We start from the raw sequence: 22580 nt of genomic DNA on the forward strand, positions 1-22580 counted from the left end.
ATTGAACCTGGGTCCCTGGCGCTATGAGGCAGCAGCGTGAGCTACTGTGCCACTGTGCTGCCCAAATTGCCCCTGCCTGTCAGGAGGGTCAGCAGGGTAAATATGTGGGGTTACGGGGCTAGGGCCTGGATGGGATTGTTGTCGGTGTAAGCTTGATGGGCCGAATGGCCTTTTTCTGCACTGTAGGGATTTTATGATTCTGTGAATCCACTGTTGAGCAGCAGTTGCACCTATGGACATGAATCATTCTGAGATCTGTTTATAATCTGTGTCCTATTACTTGACATATTTATGACTCCCTTGAAGTGGCGAGAACTCAAAATAAAAAGAGAGCGCATGCTGAGTCCACAGCAAGTGCAAACGTTCTTACTGAACTTGATGGGCACGCAAGTGGTGACTGGAATTCTAATTCCAGTCTGCAACACTTTTCTTTCAGACCTCCAGAGGGATTAATAAAGTCTGATTATAAGTACAAGTCTTTGGGATCTGATAAACTAAATTTCACATTTTCAGTTTAATTACTTTGCCCTTCTGTTTCAATTTGCACAGCCTAAAATTCTAATTCGCCAGTTAATTTGTTAAATAAATTAAAGGTGATTTCTAACAAAAAAAAGCTGCGGAACAGTAAAAGGTCGTTGTCCCAAAGGTTGCTCACACCTAGCTTTTTTCCCACAATATCCGTTAATCCTTCTGCAAGAGGCACATTTCTCACATTTATAATATCCATTCCAGTAAATTATTCCTCAGTTCCTAGCTACTTTGGGATGAAAACATTCCACCCACCTCCTAGCTTCCTGATGTTTAAAAAGTTTTCCTACGTATTATAGCAAGCGCTGTGACATTATTCATCAGTGGTACAGTGGTTAGCACTGCTGCCTCAAAGTGCCAGGGGCTTGCGTTCGATCCTGGCCTTGGGTGACGATGTGGGGTTTGCATGTTCTCCCCGTGTGCGTGTGTTTCTTCTGGATGCTCCGGTTCCCTCCCACGCTCCAAAGGTGTGCAGGTTAGGTGAATTGGCCATGCTAAATTGCCCCTGAGTGTCAGAGGGATTAGCAGGGGTTATGGAGATAGGGTCTGGGTGGGATTGTTGTCAGTGCAATCTCGATGGGCTGAATGGTCTCTTTCTGCACTGTAGGTGTATGGTTATGATCTGGTGTATGGAGGGCTTTTCGAGCTTTTCTGCTTGATACAGCTGCAAACATTGAAACACTGCTGAGGATCTCCTGATCTAATCCAAAGACTATCAGGAACCTCAAGAAAAAGTGAAGAAAACATTTATTATTGTAGTGCAGAACAATTCGCAAATCTTAATGATAAGCAGAGGTTTAGCAATCCATGTGAACCCCACAGTTTCTCTCCTGGAAGCCCCTTTATTTTATTGTTTCAGGCATTTGTTTCTGGTGGGTCAGCATTAGTTCCCCATCCCACATTGCCCTTGCGAAGATGGTGGTGAGCCATCTTCTTGAGTTACTGCAGTCCCATGTGACGTAGGTGCATTCACAGTGCTATTAGGGAAGGGAGTTTGATCCAACAGCAGTGAAGGAACAATGGTGTAGTTGAAAGTCAGGATGCTGTGAGGGGCAGGATGTTTAGGATGTGAGGAAAAACTTTTGTACCCTGAGGGTGGTAACGGTCTGGAATGCGCTGCCTGGGAGAGTGGTAGAGGCAGGCTGTCTCATATCCTTTAAACAGTATCTGGATGAGTACTTGGCACGGTGTAACACTCGGGGCTATGGGAGATGGGATTTGGTGGGAGTTCAGGTGTTTATAATGTGTTGGTGCAGACTCGATGGGCCGAAAGGCCTCTTTTGCGCTCTATGATTCCGTGTGTCTTCGTGGGGAACTTGCAGGTGGTGGTTTTCCCATATGCCCCTCTGCCCTTATGCTTTTAGGTGGCAGGGTTTGTGGGGTTGGAAGGTTCTGTAGCAGGAAGCTTGGTGACTCGCTGCACCTCATCTTGTAGGTGGTACAGGATGCTGTCATTAAGTGTTGGTGATGGAGGGAGTGAATGTTTAAGGTGGTGAGTGCGTGCCACCCAAGTGGGTTTACTTTGTCCTGAATGGTGTTGAATTCTTGAATATTGTTGGAATTGCACTCATTCAGGTAAATCTGGAAGAAGACAAAATATGGTGAGAAATGAAAGGGGATAACACAAACTTCTCTTTTGACAAAACTGCATGATGGCAACTAAAAAAGAAATATTGCATCTGCAAGGCCTGATAATTGCACATTTGCTCAACACAGTGTGTTTAAACAAAAACTGTGAACTAGTGGTAGACTATTAATGATTTACTCATTACTCAGTCACTCATTGTTTGCGTCTGCTTCTTTTCGCCCTGTCCTTGGCCCTTTACCGAGGCTTCTGTCTCTTTTGAGATAGGAATGAAGTGGGGGAAGAGAAAAGCTGACAATCTCTGCAAAGCATTAAGTGATTGCATGCACCATATGGAAACCATTCCCTTTGAAGATAGCTTAATCCATGTCGTCAAAGTGATAAAAATGAATTGGAAATTGTACTGGGAACCAGATAGTGAAGGAGTGTCGTATTTCCATTTGGCAGACCAAGTGTCAGTGATGCTAACCTAATGAAATGCAGACTTGTTTGTTTAAGATAACCTTCTTGAAGTTTTGATTCTTTCTAGATTAGTTTATCAATATTGAAGGTTACATCTTTGTTGTGCACTCAGTTTACTTTACCCATGAGGATAACCAGCTTGCTGTGGTTGAGTAATCTGAAGGCTTGCGCATTTAGGGGTTGGTGGAGCCTCTGTGAAAAATAAATCTTTCCAGTAGTCACATTTGATAAATTGGGCAGTCTTACTTTGGGGTTACAATTAGAACCAACCAATTGAACAGTGAGATCAGAACTTAAAAAGAGGCATCTATTTAGTGCATGAAATCCCTACAGAAGGAGGCCATTTGGTCCATCGAGTCTGCACCAACTCTCCGACAGAGCATCTTAACCAGGCCCTGTCTCTGTAACCCCACATACTAACCAATTCACCTAACCTGTGCATTTTGGACCTGAGCGCACTCAGAGGAAACCTACGCAGACATGGGAAGAACATGTAAACTCCCCAAAGTCACCCAAGACAGGAATTGAACCCAGTGTGGCAGCAATGCTAACCATTGTGGCACCGTGCCATTCCTAAAGTCAAGATCTCCCCACACCTGCTGCCACCTCTTCCCCCCTCACCGTACGTACACAATTCCAGAGGGGCCGTGGGACATTTAATTGCTATAAAGATGTTGTGCAATTGTCAGGCTTTGTAATGGTTGTCTTTATCCTGTCTCGGTACATCATATTCATGTTTCACTACGGTCCTCCTCCAATTTCCACCAGTTTTGTCAATGTGAGAAGTGGTTGCTCCTCCTACTCCAGTCTGCTCCCACAAAGATAAAAGGATTGCAGCTGTTTTTACATGCCTTCTGGCGAACCCTTTCTTACCTTTGTCAGGACTGATGCCTTAGTCACTCAATCTCCTACAGATGCTGGGAATGGTGCCAGTAGTGTACATTTCTAATTCAGAATCACATTTGTATATACATCTTAGGGCACTGATTTGTATATTGCGAACTCACGTTCTGGCCACTCAGGTCTGGATTCTATGCATAATGATGTTCGTTGGATCACCGGTGAGGCTGGTTGGTAAGCGATCAAAACCATTGTCAAGCTACGGCTTCCTCGTTTACATTTGGCAGACGCTTTGAAATGTAAGGTGCTTTTACATTTGGTGTCTCAGGGTGGTGAAAGTGCAGCTTTATGCCCTTGGTCACCCTTTGTAAAACTACCTGCCCGATCCTCATCACGCACTCAGCAGTTTCCCACAGCTTGAACTATAGAAGTGTCAAATAGATAGCTAGTGAAATATCTTTTCCCAAAGGTAGGGGAGCCTAAAACTAGAGGGCATATGTTTAAGGTGAGAGGGGAGAGATACAAAAATGTCCAGAGGGGCAATTCTTTCACACGCAGGGTGGTGTGTGTCTGGAATAAGCTGCTAGAGGCAGGTACAATTCTGGCTTTTAAAAAGCATTTAGATAGTTACATGGGTACGATGAGTATAGAGGGATATGAGCCTAATGTGGGCAATTGGGATTATCTTAGGGGATTAGCTTTTTAAAAAAAAGGGCGGCATGGACAATTGGGCTGAAGGGCCTGTTTCCATGCTGTAATACTGACAGGCATCACATTCATTGAATTGATGTTGTGAACGCCTGAAGGTATCCAGGATAAGGCGCACACATCCCTGAGCGTTGTTGCATTGTAATTCTGAAGGAGCAAATTGATCTGCAATTCTTCCGAAACCTGAGCTGCGGCTTCCGGTATGTTCCGTTTATTGTCGAAGGAGAAAAGTTGGACTTTGTAGAAATGGTTCGTTGTGTAAATCATGCACTCAACATATGTGACTTTACATTTATGGAAAGTGGTAGGTGTAAATATATCCCTGATATGTACTTCCCTGAGGCAAGTAGGTGAATCCATCCTGTAAGGATCCTTTTGTAACCATAGAACAGAACCATAGAATCCCTACAGTGCAGGAGGCGGCCATTTGTCTCATTGAGTCTGCACCAAAATCATCTTACTCAGGCCCTACCATAGTACCCCCACAACCCTGTGGATGTACCATGGCTAATCCACATAATCTACGCATCTTTGGACACTAAGCGGAATTTAGCATGGCCAATCTGCGCTTCTTTGGATATATGCTTCATAATGCAGATCTTCAGAAATGTGAGACTTGGAGATATCAAGGAAGGAAGGGAGGTCTATGGTTCAATCCCTCATGCACTGAATTATTTGAAATTAATTGAAGCAGCAGTGGAGGCCCTATGGTGTTTGGACTTGAGGCGGAAGTCATGCAGGTTTGTTGTTAGTGGTACTATTCACTGAGCTTGCTGAGATGTATATGTGCGTGTGGGGAAACCGGGGAGACCACATGGCTGATGGGTTTGCTTGCTTTTCTTTTGAATCCGTTCCTTCTCTTTTTAGAAACAAAGTTCTATTTATCACTTGGCCGGAGGCAATCACAATATTATTGCGTTCTTCTGTATGTGAGGGGACGAAGACTACATCCTGTATTTTTTAAAGGAGAGCGAGATTGTTTATTGCTCTCAAAAACTGAATCTGTCTGTGCCTCCAAACCAAAGGGGCTGCACACAGCCAGACATATGGACACAGACAGACTGACAGGATTGGAGATAATTGCACCTTGTTACCTCTGAAGTGGCATTAATGACCCTCTGTGGGCTGCACAGACTAAATTCAAAGAGGGAAATACAACTGCCATCTGCATTTGTTAGCACAGACTGGCCAACAGGAGTCTGTCTGCTCATCTGCTACAATATCGGACCCTGCAACTCACCTTTCATTTTTTAATCATTGGGACATTTAACAACCTTGGGGACCTGGACAAGGGTCGTCCTTTTTCAAAGTGCGACGTCAGTGTCGCTTTAAGACATTTTTTAATAACCATGATCTCTGCAGCTCTGACAGTCAGTGTTTCTCAACTTAGCTGATGTAATTGGTGGGCGGAGCAAAAAAGACTATGTGCCAGGCAGGTGACAAGGGTTGCTTTTGTAGTTTTAATAAAAGCAAATTACTGGAGATGCTGGAATCTGAAACCAAAAGAGAAAACGCTGGAAAATCTTGGCAGGTCTGGCAGCATCTGTGAGGAGAGAAAAGAGCTGATGTTTCAAGTCCAGGTGGCCCTTTGTCAAAGCTTTGACAAAGCAAGGCAAGGAACGCTGGCCCATTTGAACACCTGGCCCCATCTACACTGCTTCAACTGAAAATTCTGCACCGTCACCTACGAGGGAGACATGCTGAGATGAATCAGTCTGATCGTATAAGGCCATCATATGGAAAAGTGCATTAGCCCACATCATTTTTCAGTTCACTGACCTCTATGAAGGAATACCTCATTGGACTTGATTTTGGACTCGAGCCATATTTCATTTCTCTGTGCCTTAAACTTTTCATTTCTCTATCCTCCTCTTACTGTATGGGGGGGTGATTTTTCCCATCCTGCCCACCACGGGAATCATAGCGGGTTGGCGGGGGGGGGGGGGGGGGGGGGGTGGGGAGCTTGCAACAGTCCGTTGACCTCAGGCAGGATTTCCCGGTTTTAGGGCAAGCACAGCAGGAAAATCCCACCCTATGAATGCAAGGAAAACAATGTTGTGGCCCCCCCCGCCCTCCTGCATTATGAGTGTGTGAAAATGAACTAGCCTCTTGAGTTTGATGTGGGGTTACTAATAGCAAACTGGATCACACTAAATCTGAGGGGTTGGGAAATACATCATGCTTATAAAGAGGGAAGCAAATCAAAAACTCCTCTCTGTTTATGGATGGGAGGTGCAAGAATAAATTTGTGCTGTTTAAATGAAATCCCTTTTGTCCATAACACAAAACAGTGGGGATGTCAACAGTAGGTTCTGAGTCTTGATTGCTGAATGAGTGAGGAATGGAATGTATGTTTGCATGGTGATAGCGAGACAACCTGATTCCAATGTGTGTATGGGGTGGGTGCTGAGGGTCTTCACTCAATCTTCTGGCACCAGGGAATATGGAAAGCTAGGTTGAAACCTATATAAAATAATAACATTTTTGCAAATAAACATAGATTTTTGTATTCACCTGCAAATTGTAACTTCACAATCTCTGGGTGTTTTGTTCTGTTTGAGTCTTTTTTGTTTTTGATTTTATTAAATATTGATTCTCCCAAACCAGTGTTAAGAACCCTATTGATGTTAAATGTGAGGGTATCCCATAATCTAGAAAGGTAACATGGAACATTGATTCTTGGTGGTGTATATTTTCAATCTGGCAAGCTGAGGAAAGATATGCAAGACAGTAAAGTCTTGTTGTGATTAATTAAAAAGAATATTTATTAACTTAAAAGAAAGCACATGATAATTAAGACTGTAATACACTACAACGTTATTCTTAACTACAATAATGGCTATACGTACACTGCATCTAATGAAGTTACCCTTTGTTCCAACTAGCTACATTTCCTGAACTCTGAGAAACACCCCTTTTCCCAAACAACACCCAGGATTCTATAACTCTGAGCTAAATCCAGCAGATAGTTACCATCCACACATTATTTTCTAGGTTTTGGAAAGCAGTCTTCAGTTCAGCATTGAAATAGTCTCCTTGATTGAGTTTTGTTTTAAACAATTGCCCTTTTGGCAACAACTTGTTTCTGAGAGAGCCCACCTTCTACAGTTGGGTGTAGCTCCTTCTCTACCCTTTTCCCCAGTTATTGTGCTATGGATATATTGTTTTTGCCCCTTTGATGTTACCCACCCTGTGGACCTCCAAAGTATTTCCTTATCTCTCCATGTTGAAATCACCTCTTCTATACACCATTGTTTTCCCTTACGCAAACACTTATTTTCCTACTGCTACATTAATTTGCGTATCAAAAGTACCCTTTTGGACAATTGTACTCACCAGTACCCCTTTCATTCCATTTTGTTACTGTATTTTATCCTAATTTCATTTTAACCTTGATTTTCCTCAATTCTTAATAGCAGCTCCATTTGAGAATCTAAACATCTGCCCTCTATTTTTAACACGGGCATAAAGAATGACGGTTAATGTTCCCATGGACCATCCAACCTATGTCGCATAAAAGGATGGATGATCATGTGGAGAGGTGCATTAGCTTGGGGGAAAGAAAAGCACTGAAATGTGAAGTATGTGTGAATGAAACCATTTGTTCTCTGCTAGTTAACTTGGTGCTCCTGAATTAATTTGTGTGTATTCTTGTTGCACAAGAGAGACCTTTGGAAGTCAGTATCTACTTCAAGCACAAGTACTAAGGGGAAAGAAACTTAAAGTTAGGAGAACAAAACCAAAGAATTCTGGAGAGTGCTAATTGCTTGCAATTAATTATCAAAAGCAGATGTGAGACGGATTCTCAACGAGTTACCGTGTCCGTTAGTTAAGAGTCTTCATTTTGTAAATGTAGAATAGGGATTTACTTATAATAAATTAACATCTTATTTAAAGATGATAAGTTAAAAGGTTTAATATATATGTTACATGCATTTACAATCATTGGCACTTGTGCTATTTTATCTACCTGAGGAAGACAATCCAACTCCGTAGTGTCTACGACCTTAACGAACACACGGATTTCTTCTCCGTTTATATATAGCAGCACAAGGACAATATCAGTCCATATCCACTTCCCAGACAGGGATTTTGCTACCAAGGGCTTGGTGGATCCCTGACAATCGATACCATGCTGCAACATGGAAATGGAGCATCATTAGGGGAGATGTGAAGTTATTCACTTTGCTTGTAAGAATGGAAAAGCTGAATATTTTTTGAAAGCTTGAAACTTTGAAATGTCAATGTTCAAAGAGACTTGAATAGGCTCATAAAAAGAGCACAGAAAGTTAGCGTGTGGCTACAGTGATCATTTTGAAGGCAAATGGCACTTCAACTTTATTGCTAGGGGTCTGGAGTGAAAGAATGAAAATGTCTTCCTTCAACTCTATAGGCCTTTGGTGAGACTACACAGAGTAAGTACGGTGCTCAATTTTGGTCTCCATATCTAAGGAAGTCTTGGAGGCAGTACAAGCTAGTGAACCATCTCTGGTTCCTGGGCTGAGAGCATTGTCTTGTGAATGGCTGAGTAATTTGGGCATATATTCTCTGAAGTTTAGAAAACTCAGAGGTGATCTCATTGCAATATACAGGATTATGAAGAGAATTGACAGGGTATATACCGAGAGTATGTTTCTGCTGGCTAGGAGAATTTGGAACATGGTGGAGCACAGATCAGGATAAGGAGCTTTTTTTAAGGACTGAGATGAGGAGAAATGCTTTCATTTAAAGGGTTGTGAATCTTTGTAATGGGCAACCTTGGAAGGTTGTGGATGCATCATCATTTAGTATATTTAGGCTGAGATAGACTAAGATTTTTGAACTCCCAATGAATTGGTGTATGTTGGAGAACTCCTCTGCCTATCACTGACTAGTGAGCGACTGTGGTTTCAAGGGATTAATTGTAATTGTGGTGAGGCATCTCATTGTCATCAAACCTCTTGGCTTGGCAGTGCAAAGACAGTTTTCAGTGTCACAGTACTCTCTCTCTCTCTCTCTCTCTCTCTCTCTCTCTCTCTCTCTCCTCGTCCTCACCCCCCACCCCTGTTATCCCAGTGCTGTGAGGTTATTTGGGCAGGTGCTGAGATGTGCTGCTTTTATCCCAGGCACTGGGAATTCTCATCCAGTGCACCCTGAGACTACAACCTTTGGCATAAACATGAGGACAAATGTTCAGTGAGGACTGAGATTATTTTCGACAGGGCTGGCGTTTGATATCTCTGAACTTGCCAGCTGCCAGGTTTGGATGTGCCATTTCCAATGGTCTTCTGCAGTGTGACCGGTAATCCACTTGGTTTTGGAGTTATTGTCGCTCTGGGAAATTTCCACACATGGGACAAGAGGGTCATTGCGAGGAATTGATGAGTGACAGCATTGGAATTACTCCAGTGTGAGTGCTTTTTCTGAATTAAGGCTGTGGATTGCATCTACTGTCGCTGTTCTCAGCTGTGTATTCCTCCTCATTGGGGAAAACAGCTCTCACTTGGGTGCTGCTGAAGTTGGCCTAACAGTTCACTGATCCACTCCTCCCCGCCCCGCGTGAGAGAACCCCCCTGTATGATCCTGCCCCTAGGTTACCTGTTCCCAGTCTATAGGTTGTGGGTGCCTCCCCTGACTGTAACCCAGTGATGTGTCCAAAGAACACCTCCGCACCCACCCCAAATCTGACGTGCATGAGATGGTGACCGCCGGACCTTGAGTACGTTTCTGGGAACAACACAATGGAGTGACATGCCCTCCCCCCTCCTTGGACTGGGACCAGGGCAACCTTTGCAAGTTCAGCAATCTTAACTGAAACACTTATTGACTTTGCATTCATTTTGTGGCCGCTCTTTGGGCTTCTGTGTTAAACTAGTTCCCATTCTGGCCTCGAGCTTCGTCTCTCCCCTCCCAGTTGTGTGTCTGAATGTACCCTTCCCCCGTATTCCTCCTATTCTGCCCCCACCCAGTTAGGCTTTTTCCGTCCAGCCCCCTATCCGTGTCTCCGTCTGATTTCTCCAACCCCATTTCTGCCCCTCCCACTTTAGTCTGTGCTCTCCATTTCAGCCTCTCCCATCTTATTACTGGCCTAGTCTGTAAGAGCCTTGGCTCTGAACCAACCCAGAAATTGTTGTGCTGGTGTCTGCAGTCTGGCACTGAACCAGAGGATCCTCAAACACAGCGTGATGCGAGGCAGGCGATTACACCTCATAGTTTTTGATTTTATTTGTTATTGTCACATTTGTTGGTATCCAGTGAAAATTTTGTTTCTTGCATGCTATACAGACAAATGCATACTGTACTCAGAAGGAAAGGAGAGGGTGCAGAATGTAGTGTTACAGTCATAGCTAAGGTATTGAGAAAGATCAACTTAATGTAAGGTAGGTTCATTCAAATGTCTGATGGGAGCAGGGAAGAAGCTGCTCTTGAGTTGGTTGGTACGTGATCTCAGGCATTTGTATCTTTTTCCCGATGGAAGAAAGTTCAAGAGAGTATGTCCGGGGTGCATGGGGCCCTTAATTATGCTGGCTGCTTTTCCCAGGCAGTGAGAAGTGTAGATGGTGTCGATGGATGGGAGGCTGGATTGAGTGATTGACTGGGCTTTGTTCACAACCCTTTGTAGTTTATTGTGGTCTTGGACAGAGCAGGAGCCACACCCAACTATGATACATATGGAAAGGATGCTTTCTATGGTGCATCTGTAAAAAATTGGTGAGAGTCGTAGCTGATATGCCAAATTTCCTTAGTCTTCTGAGAAAGTAAAGGCATTGGTAGGCTTTCTTAACCATAGTGTCAGCACAGAGGGATCAGCATAGATTGTTGGTGATCTGGACTCTAAAAACTTGAAGCTCTTGACCATTTCCACTTCATCCCCATTGATGTAGACAGGGGTATATTCTCCTTTACGCTTCCTGAAGTCGATGACAATCTTCTTCGTTTTGCTGATGTTGAGTAGAAATTATTGTCATAAAGTCATGAGTGAGGTGCAGTTCCCGAGGGACACATCCTTGTATCCAATCATGAATCATGCCAGTTAATTAGTTCATTTGCCCCATCGGAGGGACATGACTCCAGTGAGTTGCCTTCTTAATGAGCATTCATGATATTCAAATACTATTCCCAACATGTCTCAGTAGGAAAGGTGCATCTCCATTGAAGTCTGGAGCAGACAGTCACCACCTGCTTTCAGGCTCACATACAATTGACTTTTGCGCGTCCATGATGTTTTCCCCTCCCACTCACCATTAGGCCCACTGCTGACGGGAGAGGAAAATCTTTTGAATGTGGTTGGATTTGTATTAGTGCAGAGCGTGGGCTCGGCCAACTTCAATAAGTCCATCTTTGCACCAATCTTGAACAGGCTTCAGGCAGGAGAAATGTTTGCAAGGTCTCTAACACCCTTGGCTGGGGAACACAAAGCCTGGCAAGCAAACACCCTAAGTTGTTATGATGGAAAACTGGACTTGCTGGTCATAATAATAATAATGACTGGGGGAGCGCGTTGGAGGGAGGGTCTGTTGAGGAGCAGTGGAGGATCTTTAAGGAGATCTTTCTTGGTGCTCAGCGGAAATTTATTCCGATGGTCAAAAAGGACCGTAGGAGGAGAGGTAATAAGCCGTGGATAACGAAGGAGGTGAAGGAAAGTGTTAAACTAAAAGCGGAGGAATTTAGAGTAGCTAAGAGTAGTGGGCGAGAAGAGGATTGGGAGAGGTTTAAATGTCAACAAAGATTGACAAAGAAGTTGATAAGGGTAGGAGAAACTATGAAGCTGGGCTAGTGCTTAATATAAAAAAGGATAGCAAGAGTTTTTATAAATATATAAAAAGGAAGAGGCTGGCTAGGGTGAATGTTGGTCCTTTAGAGGATGAGAAAGGGGACCTAGTGGTGGATGGGGATATGGCTAAGGTATTGAATAACTTTTTTGTTTCTGTCTTCACGGAGGAGGACGTGAATAATTTGCCGGGTGTTAGCGATGGAAAGGTGGTAGGACTGGAGGGTCTTAATGACATTACTGTTACTAGAAAGGCGGTGCTCGACAGACTGGAGGGGCTGATTGTGGACAAGTCCCCAGGACCGGATGGAATGCATCCGAGGGTTCTGAAAGAAATGGCGGAGGTGATAGTGGATGCCTTGGTGGTTATTTTCCAGACGTCGCTGGATTCCGGGGAAGTGCCGGATGATTGGAAAACGGCTAATGTTATGCCGTTGCTTAAGAAGGGTGCCAGGCAAAAGGCGGGGAATTATAGGCCGGTTAGTTTAACGTCTGTGGTAGGTAAAATGTTAGAATCTGTCATTAAGGAGGAAATTGCGAGGCATCTTGAAGGGAATTGCTTGATAGAGCAGACGCAGCACGGTTTCATTAAAGGGAAGTCGTGTCTGACAAATTTACTGGAGTTCTATGAGGATGTGTCTAGGGCGGTGGATAGAGGAGAGCCGGTGGATGTGGTCTTTCTAGATTTTCAGAAGGCGTTTGACAAAGTACCTCACGAGGTTATTGCAGAAGGTCGAGGGACATGGAGTTGGGGGTAGGGTGTTAGCGTGGATAGAGGAGTGGTTGTCAAATAGGAGGCAGAGAGTGGGGGTCAACGGGTGCTATTCGGATTGGCGGATGGTGACTAGTGGAGTGCCCCAGGGGTTGGTGCTGGGGCCTCAGCTTTTTACCATTTATATAGATGATCTGGAGGAGGGAACCGAGTGTAGGGTGTCGAAATTTGCTGATGACACCAAGATTGGGGGAACGGCAAATTGTGCGGAGGGTGTGGAGAGTCTACAGAAGGATCTAGATAGGCTGGGCGAATGGGCCAGGAAATGGCAAATGGAATTTAATGTTGGCAAGTGTGAGGTGGTCCACTTTGGTAGGAATAATGGTAGGAAGGACTATTACTTACGGGGCGAAAAACTGCAGCAGGCGATGGTGCAGAGGGACCTCGGGGTCCTTGTGCATGAGTTGCAAAAACCCAGCTTGCAGGTGCAGCAGGTGGTCAGGAAGGCGAATGGGATGCTGGCCTTCATAGCGAGGGGGATTGAATATAAAAGTAGGGAGGTCTTGCTGCAGCTGTATAGGGCATTGGTGAGGCCGCAACTGGAGTACTGTGTGCAGTTTTGGGCGCCGCACCTGCGCAAAGATATTTTGGCCTTGGAGGGAGTGCAGAGGAGGTTTACTAGGCTGACACCGGAGTTGAGGGGGTTGAGCTATGAGGAGAGGCTGAATAAACTAGGCTTGTACTCGTTAGAGTTTAGAAGAATGAGGGGAGATCTCATTGAGATGTATAAAATGATGAATGGGATGGATAGGATAGAGGTGGAAAGACTCTTCCTGCTCAAAAAAGACAGTAGGACTAGGGGGCACAGCCTCAAGATAAAGGGGGGGCGGTTTAGAACGGAGTTGAGGAGGAACTTCTTCACTCAAAGGGTGGTGAATCTCTGGAATTCTCTGCCCGTTGAAGTGGTGGAGGCTGCCTCGCTAAATATTTTTAAGACGCGGGTTGATGGGTTTTTGATAAGAGAGGGGATTAAGGGTTATGGGGAGAAAGCGGGAAAGTGGAACTAAGCAGCGACAGATCAGCCATGATCTTATTGAATGGCGGGGCAGGCTCGAAGGGCTAGATGGCCTACTCCTGCTCCTATTTCTTATGTTCTTATGTAATAACACAGCAATGACAATTGCTTCCTTTGATGCAGCAGTCCTGTTGCAAGAGGTATGCAGGAAGATGGAGGCCCAATTTCAGTACTATGGGCTATCTTCCACTGGTTGCCAACCAAGTCATTCCAGTAGCACAGCTATATGTGTCTACACTTCCCACTGCCTCAGAAAAACAGCCAGCATAATCAAGGATCTCACGCACTACGGATATTCTCTCTTCCACCTTCTTCCATTGGGAAAAAGAAACAAAAGTCTGAGGACACGTACCAACCATCTCAAAACTAGCTGCTTCCCTGCTGCCGTCAGACTTTTGAATGGACCTACCTCACGTTAAGCTGATCTTTCTCTGTGTCCTAGCTATGACTAATACTTACATTCTGCACTCTCTCCTTTTCTCTCACATTCGGTGTGCTTTGTCTGTACAGCGCACAAGAAACAATACTTTTCACTGTATACTAATACATGTGACAATAACAAATCAAATCAACATCAAATATGACTTACAACTGGAAAATGTGCTGACTGTCAGAAACCACAAGGTAGATATTACGAGCTGTATGAGAGCTCATTTTGTGAACCTTGTCAGCCTGCTCTGGGAGGCTGACTGAGGACCGTTCATAAATCCTCACTTATGTAACATGTGCAAAAGCATCAGATTAATACACACTTCCACCACTACTTCAAGTGCAATGTCACGGCACCAGTAACTGAAAATAGAGGGGCATGCTAAATGAAAAAAATCAGTGATATCTTCATAAAAGCATAGCTGCCTCACAGTGCCTGGAACCTGGATTTGATTCTGCATGTTCTCCCTGTGTCTTCATGGGTTTTCTCCAGGTGTTCCGGTTTCGCCCCACAGTCCGAAGACGTGCTGGTTAGGTGCATTCTCCCTCAGTGTACCTGAACAGGTGCCGGAGTGTGGCAACTAGGGGATTTTCATCGTAACTTCATTGCAATGTTAATATACATCTACTCGCGACACTAGTAATAAACTTTAATACATGGAGCAAATTGCAGCCAAAAGTACCTTTTTCTTTGTTTGACAATTTCCTGTCCCATTTCAGGATTCTTCAGTCATTTATATTTGGAAATGGCAGGGACTTTTTTTGCAAACATGCTTGCCTTCAAGGGCACACGTGTTGAATTGTATGCCGGTGAATGACATTTATGATGTGAGAGGCGAAGTTCTATTTAAAGACCAAATGATAGCAATCCATTAGTCTGGCTCAATTATTCAGAAACGTTACTTTAGATTGAGTGTTGGAAACTTTTTGTGCATCTTTTGTGGTGGCATTGAGAGAGAATTTTAAAAATCAATACATGGTGCTGAGAATTGACCAAACCCCAAAGCAGGCATGAAGGGAGTAATGTCCCTGGCAGTAGTGCAGGATGCAGAAAGGCCAGTAATTTCAAGTTGTTAGTAGGTTAACACTTATCTGCTCTTTGCTTTAGTGATAATATGTAGGTAGATGTTCCCCTGATTGTACCAAGCCCCTCTCATCATATTAATGTTCTATATGTTTTGCCTACAGTGAAATACTGCAGTTTACGAATGACACTCTTGTGTTAGTTCAGTCCACCTTAGAGACAGCACGTGCTTAGGAACTGTGATCGCATCCAGTACAGAAGGAACATTCATTGTCATGCCCACCAGATCCCAATACTCTAATTGATAAACAATGTTGGCAGCCAACCTCTGTGAGAAGTGGAGAACTAAACTCTTTTTAAGGGCCCCCACTGAATGTGCGGCCATTCTAAATTCTCAAATTTTGCCATCATCATCTTAAGGATCTTTTTGAGTCGCTGTGTGTGTTTAGCTGTTATGGGTGAGGTATGCAGGAACCTTGCCCAATGTGTAAAGCTTGTTCTTCCAGAGTTTCAGTTTGGACTGATACATTCTCATGATCCACTTGCCAGTAGTGTGACCCATCGGTTCAGTTCAAATTAGTGCTTTTAAAATGAGGTGGCTCAGCACTCTGGTGTATGAGTTTGGACGCAGGATGTTTCGACCATTGCCCATTTCACAGAGTAAAGGCTTTTACTCAGCTATCCTTCTGTTATGATGGCCGCAGGGGATTATTGATAGGGCTCCCCGTGGGCTTTGTAGAGTACCAACTTCCTTATTAAGCGAGCAGTGCCTCGTCCGATGAGAAGTGGTCATCGGGGTGTTGTTAAATCTGCAGCTGAGCCCATACCAGCAATGTCAGTCCTGAGGCATGGACTGTCTAGCTGGAAACTGCAGGTGTGGCCTTCCCTCATAGTGCGCCATAAAAGGCGTTGGGACACTGGCTGAAACATTACCCTTTCTTATCGACTAAATTCCTGAAATGATATTTCAATTAATCGATGAATTGTTGCACAGTAAACTGTGAGGGGCAGCAGGAGTGGTGCATTGGCCAAGGTGCTGACTGAAACATTGTGAAATTCAGTGAAGTAATGAACATGTGATATTGGTGCATTATAATGTCAGTCTGCTTTCAATTGCCCCATTTCAGCGGGATGAGTTTGGTGGCTGGGACAATGAGGAAGGAAGGAAAGGTAGTTAATTCAATAGAATTCCTCTTAAAATCAGGATTATTACCTGAGCTTCTTAATAACTTGGTAGAAATGAACAAAATTATGAGGGGAAGAGATAGAATGGACAGAATAAAATTGTCTACCTTCGTGGAGAATTCTAGGACCAGGGGACATAGATTCAAGATAAGTGGCAGTAGGTGCAGAGGGGAAATGAGGAAGAACTTTTTTTAATCGAAGGCTGGTGCATGTCTGGAATTCGCTGCCCGAGTTGGTGGTGGAGACAGAGACCCTAAACTCTTTTTTTTTAAAAAGTACCAGGATCTGTAGCTTAAGTGCTTAAGCGACAGGGCTATGGGTCAGGTGCTGGAAGGTGGGATTAGAAAGGGCACCGGGGTGTCTTTGGGATGGACAAGATGGACCAAATGGCCTCCTCCTGTGCTGTCACTTTTCTACAGTTCAGTGATAATTGATAACTCTTTAACTTGTTGATGTGACCTTATTATCAGATCATTAGCTAGAGAGGAAAACAGACACTTTCTCCTTGCTGCTGATAGTGACATTTTTGCCGTGGGCTAGACAGGTGCAGCGAGTGTTAGAGTTTGTGAAGTTCACTTGGTAATAAACTAGAAAGGTCTCTGAGCTCTGAATGTTTGCTCTTTGTGGCTCCGCCAATTTATCTATGTTGTCAATCATGCAAACAAACCTTCGAAGGAAGCGGATGGGAAACTTCCTGCAATTTGGCCGTGGATGCATAACTTATATCACTGCATCTCAAAAGTGTTAAACTAGCATCCAATTATTTGCTATCCTTGTAATGTTTGTAATGAAAGGATTCTTTGAGGTATTAATAAGGAATAATGTGTGCTTGCCTAATTCCCTGAGCTCCTGTGTGTTTTTTCAGAACTCCAGGGCCTGAATCTAAAACCATTCCTACTTTTTGGAATTTATGGATTTTGTATAAAGGGAGAGTGGTGGCAAAGTGACCCGTCTTGTGCTGATACCTAACTGAATGGGTTTGTCAGAGACTGGTTCGAAAACTAGCCTGGGGACATTGAGTTTTGCTGCAGTATGATGCCGTGATGGAATTGTGCATAGCTGGTGTACCAGGAGATATGATGCTGAGCCTGCCCTTTGTGACTGTAATTTTAAAAAAGAGCAGTGCTGGAAAAGCTCAGCAGGTCTGGCAGCATCTGTGGAGAGAGAAATGTCTGTACGATCAGAGCTGCTGGTTTGTCCAGCACTTTGGGCAGCACAGTGGTTAGCACTGCTGCTTCGCAGCACCAGGGTCCTGGGTTTGATTCCTGGTTTGGGTCACTATCTGTGTGGAGTCCACATGTTCTCCCCGTGTCTGCGTGGGTTTCCTCCAGGTGCTCCAGTTTTTTCCCAGAGTCCAAAAGACATGCTGTTTCGGTGAAAACAAAATGCTGTGGATGTTGGAATCTGAAACAAAAACACGAAATGCTGGAAAATCTCTTACACTGAAGGAACATGGCCAACGCACCTAAGCAGCGCAAAAACAGAAAATGCTGGAAAATCTCAGCAAATTCTGACTGCATCTGTGGAAAGAGAATAGACCCAATATTTCAAGTCTGGATAACCCTTCGTCAGAGTAGACTTGAAACATTAGCTCTATTCTCTCTCCACAGATGCAGTCAGACCTGCTGAGATTTCCCAGCATTTTCTGTTTTTGTTCTGCTTAGGTGCATTGGCTGTGCTTGGTTCTCCTTCAGTGTACCCAGACAGGTACTAGAGTGTGGCAACTAGAGGATCTTCATAGTAACTTCATTGCAGTGTTAATGTAAACCTCCATGCCTGCAGAAATAAACTTGAAAATTTCTGTTTTTATTTCCAGCATCTGCAGTAGATTGCTTTTAACTTGGTGTCAGTAACCTTGTTCCTTAATGCTGTTGTGTTCAGTGCATTTCTCAGGGTATAATTGTGGGGTATGATTGTTGCTGAGTACTGTCGGTGTAATTGGGCAGAGGAAACCCTCGCAGACACAGGGAGAACATGTGGATTCGGCACAGACAGTGACCCAGTGGGCTTTGTGTCCTGGACACGGGACAGCTGAGGACTGGCTTTATTTTGCTGTGGTTAGCTGCATTGTTATCTGGCTTGCTTACACTTGATTCCTGAATAAAATTAACCATCAAGACTTGCATTTATGTAGCACCCTTAATGTAGTTAAACATTCCAGAATGTTTCAGAGGAGTGTTATCAAACAGCATTCGATACTAAATCACATAAAGATACTCAACATGATAATGAAGATTCATGGAGCAACTGAAAAATAGAAGAGGCAGCGAGGTTGAGATGGGGATTTTTTTTATTGTTTCATGATAAGTGGGGCATCATTGGCAAAGCCAGCATTTATTGCCCATCCCTAATTGCCCTTGAACTGACTAGTTTGCTAGGCTACATAGCAGGGCAGTTATCAGAGGGCAGCACAGTGGTTAGCACTGCTGCCTCTCAGTGCCAGGGACCCGGGTTCAATTCCTGGCTTGGGTCACTGCCTGCAGGGAGTTTGCACATGTTCACAGTGTCTGCGTGGGTTTTCTTTTGGGTTTCCTCCCACTGTCCAGAGATGTACGGGTTGGGTGGATTGGTCATACTAAACTACCCCTTAGTATCAGGGGGATTAGTTAGGGCAAATGCATGGGGTTGTGGGGATAGGACCTGGGTGGGATCGTGGTCAGTGCAGATCGATGGGCCAACTGGCCTCCTTCTGCACTGTTGGGATCTATGATTAAAAGTACACTTTTGAGAGTCTAGAGTCACATGAAGGTCAAATCAGGTAAGGACAACAGATTTTCTTCCCTAAAGGATGTCATCAGATAGGTTTTTAGTACAATCGATGATAATTTCATGGTCATCTTTACTGAGACTAATTTTATATTCCTCTATAATGTTAACTGAATTCAAATTCCTCCAGCTGCCGCAGTGGGATTTGAATGCATGATCACAGAGTCTGGGCTTCTGGATTACTAGTCCAGCAACATTACCACAGTTTGGGAGCTGGACAGGACACATTTCAGCAAGTATTTTGTTCAGCCTTGATAATGAGAAACTGCCGTGTAGCTAAAAAAATACAAAGAATGCTGGTATAAATCAAAAGATTGTGCACCCCACAAAAAGGGAGATGTATGTGTTGGAATAAAGGGCTCCAACCCCACAAATACTTGCAGTACCGTTCCTGCTACACTGCCTGTGAGTGCACCTCGAGTGAATTTATCTGTACTCTTACAGTTATATGTAAAGTAAAAAACTGCCTTTAATTATTTTCGGAGGATAGCCTGGGGAACACTGGGCAGGAGTATTCGCACACAAATGATGCGCTTAATGTCTTGGAAAAAAACAGAATGAGTACTACGTCTGTTTACAGATTATTAGCAAGTCCACAGGGAATAAAATAATTCCATACGGTACTGTGCGGAAGCCATACGGTGAGGGAACGTCATGGACTTTGATTGTCAAAGTGCATCCGGTTTATCATGGAAATGATGGAACTTTCTGTGACTGATTCCTGCTCCTTTTAAATGGCTGTAAGGTAGGGAGGATGAGTTTCTGAATTGGGCCATCCCATTGGAGCTCCACATATAAAGGAATCAGAGTGATAAGACTCTAGCATTGGGCAATGTTGGAATCTACCATGTCCAACCGCAGGATAGATTCAGAAAGATGGTGGGGGAATCCAGTACTAAGGGACATTGTTTGAGAATAAGGGGTAAATCTTTTAGAACTGAGGTGAGGAGAAATTTCTTCCCCCACCAGAGAGTGGTGAACATGTAGAATTCACTATCTCAGAAAACAGTTGAAGCCAAACCGTTGTGTGATTTCAAGAAGAAATTAGATCTTGCTCTTGAAGCTAAAGAGATATGGGGTGAAGAGGGGGAATCAGGGTATTGAATTTGATGATCAGCCATGATCAAAATGAATGGCAGGGTCGGCTCAAAGGGCCCTACTCCTGCTTCTAGTTTCTATGTTTCTCTTAGCTGGAAGATGGGATTAATGAATTTACCTGGAATTTTCCTTGGCATTCCTGACATTTACCTCTACACTGGAAGTTCCCATTAATGCTGCCCAACACACAACTCAATGGACAAAATCAGTTCTGTTGATTGATGTTGCTCAGAAAGGAAATTGTGACTTGGCCAATGTTTTTGCTTGTGTGACTGATGGGAAAGATGTTGCCCCTTTCCTATAAAGTGTTAATCTTGGCTCAGTGGTAGCATGCTTCCATCAGAGTCAGATGATTGTGGATTGAAGCTGAGCTCCAGGGATTTGTAATTTAGAATCATAGAAACCCTCCAGTGCAGAAGATGCCATTCGGCCCATCAAGTCTGCACAGACTTTCTGAAAGAGCATCTTACCCAGGCCCTCTCTCCAGCCCAATCCACATAACCCCACATATTCCCCAGGGCTAATCCAGTTAGCCTACATTATCTTTGGCCACTGAGGGGCAACTTAGCATGGAAAATCCACCAAACCTTCATATCTTTGGACTGGGACATCTGTGAAGTATTGAAGGCTCTACTCTGAGGTGAGCACTTTGGGTGAGACCTTTAGTTAAAGCCCCTTTTCCCATCACAAATGGCTGTAGAAGACCTGAAGAGCAGATAAGTTTTCCTGATACTTTGGCCAAAAAAAAAGATTGTCAGTCCAATGATTGCTGTTTATGCAAATTTGCTGTGTACCAATTGACTTTTGTTATTCCTTAAATCATAACTGATGAACGACACTTCAGTTATTCCTTATTGTTGTGCAATGCTTCAAGCTGGGCGGCAGGGTGGCACAGTGGTTAGCACTGCTGCCTCTCAGCCCCGGGGACCCGGGTTCAATTCCTGGCTTGGATCACTGTGTGGAGTTTGCGCATTCTCCTCGTATCCGGTTTCCTCCCACAGTAAAGATGTGCAGATTAGGTGGATTGGCCAGACTAAATTCTCTTTGAGTGTACCCAACAGGCACCAGAGTGTGGCGACTTGGATTTTCACAGTAACTTCATTGTAGCGTGAATGTAAGCCTTACTTGTGACTAATAAATAAACTTACTTAGTAGTGTTGGCGTCATAAAGATGCTATATAGAGACTTCCCCCTTGGTTGTTAAAAACAAATTGGTCTACGGATCAAGATCCTGATATCCCAGTCCTCACCAAAAAACGTTTTTGTATGACTTCAAAGTGTGTATATTGCACAAGGAGCTTCCTGGTAGGTATCGAGGGTGCAGTATTCATACCTAAAGTAATTGGTGCTGATTTGTTTGGGCTGAGGCGATTTTGTAAAGAAACAGTGTATTCTTTTATTGGGTGTAACAATGATTGCATTGTTTTTGTTGGCTGGGGAACACATGTATGTGCAGTTGCTCAAGGAACCAGTACAATTTTTAATATCACGTACTCGGGAGAGAATTTAACTTCACCCAAATGAAAACGCCGACAATCTAATTACACTTCATTTGATAATACATTTTTCAAGTGGCACATATAAACCCGTGATACACTTAGCTTCACGTTCATTGCTTAGTATTGCAATAGGTTTAGAATTGTGACCATTGCTCCAGTGTCTGAACAAGTTCAGATTTGATCTTGTTGTTTGTGTCTGTTTTATAAAGAATTTGCAGGAGTTCTGTAAGTCTGTCATGTCCCTTACACTCTCTATCAGCTCCAACTGTTGTAATATTACATCCAAGTATTCTGGTGGCATAGTGGTCAGCACTGTTAAGCCTTTCAGTTGCAGTCCAGTAAGAAAAGATGATGCAAATCCAACTTCTTCACAAACTCACTTTATTCTCTTTTACAATTCCACATGCACACACCCAAAACCCAGTGCCACCTGTAACCCCTTTATGTATCCTGGTGGGCACTATTAAACAATTAATGTACAAATTAGCTCTAAAGTGGAAGATTGCAGTTAATCCATTCATAACAAGCACTGCTACCTCAGTGCTAGGGACCTGGTTAAGATTCCGGCCTTGGGGAACTGTCTGTGTGGAGTTTGCATGTTCTCCCCATGTCTGCATGGTTTTCCTCCCATAGCCCAAAGATGTGCAGTTTGTCCCTTTAGTGTCCAGAAATGTGGAAATTAGGTGAATTAGCCATGGTAAGTACATGGGGTTATGGACGTAGGGCTGGGGGGGAGGTGAGAGTGAGTGGTGTGTCGGGGGCAGTGGTGTTGGTTAAGATGTTCTTCTGGAAGGTCATTGTGCCAATTTGGCTCCTTCTGCACTGTAAAGTTTATTTATTTGTATCACAAGTAGGCTCACATCAACATTGCAATGAAGTTACAGTGAAAATCCCCTTGTAGGGATTCTATGCAGAGGCA

General features: G+C 43.9%; 1 protein-coding gene across 1 annotated transcript in view; it reads left to right on the plus strand.

The window, feature by feature from the left end:
• usp43a (ubiquitin specific peptidase 43a) overlaps positions 1 to 22580 on the plus strand; it is a 456330-nt gene that overhangs the window by 117602 nt on the left and 316148 nt on the right. The gene's annotated exons all lie outside the window — the stretch shown is intronic.

The sequence above is a fragment of the Carcharhinus amblyrhynchos genome, chromosome 21, assembly GCF_965287045.1.
Source record: "Carcharhinus amblyrhynchos chromosome 21, sCarAmb.v2.hapA, whole genome shotgun sequence".
Taxonomy (NCBI): Eukaryota; Metazoa; Chordata; class Chondrichthyes; order Carcharhiniformes; family Carcharhinidae; genus Carcharhinus; species Carcharhinus amblyrhynchos.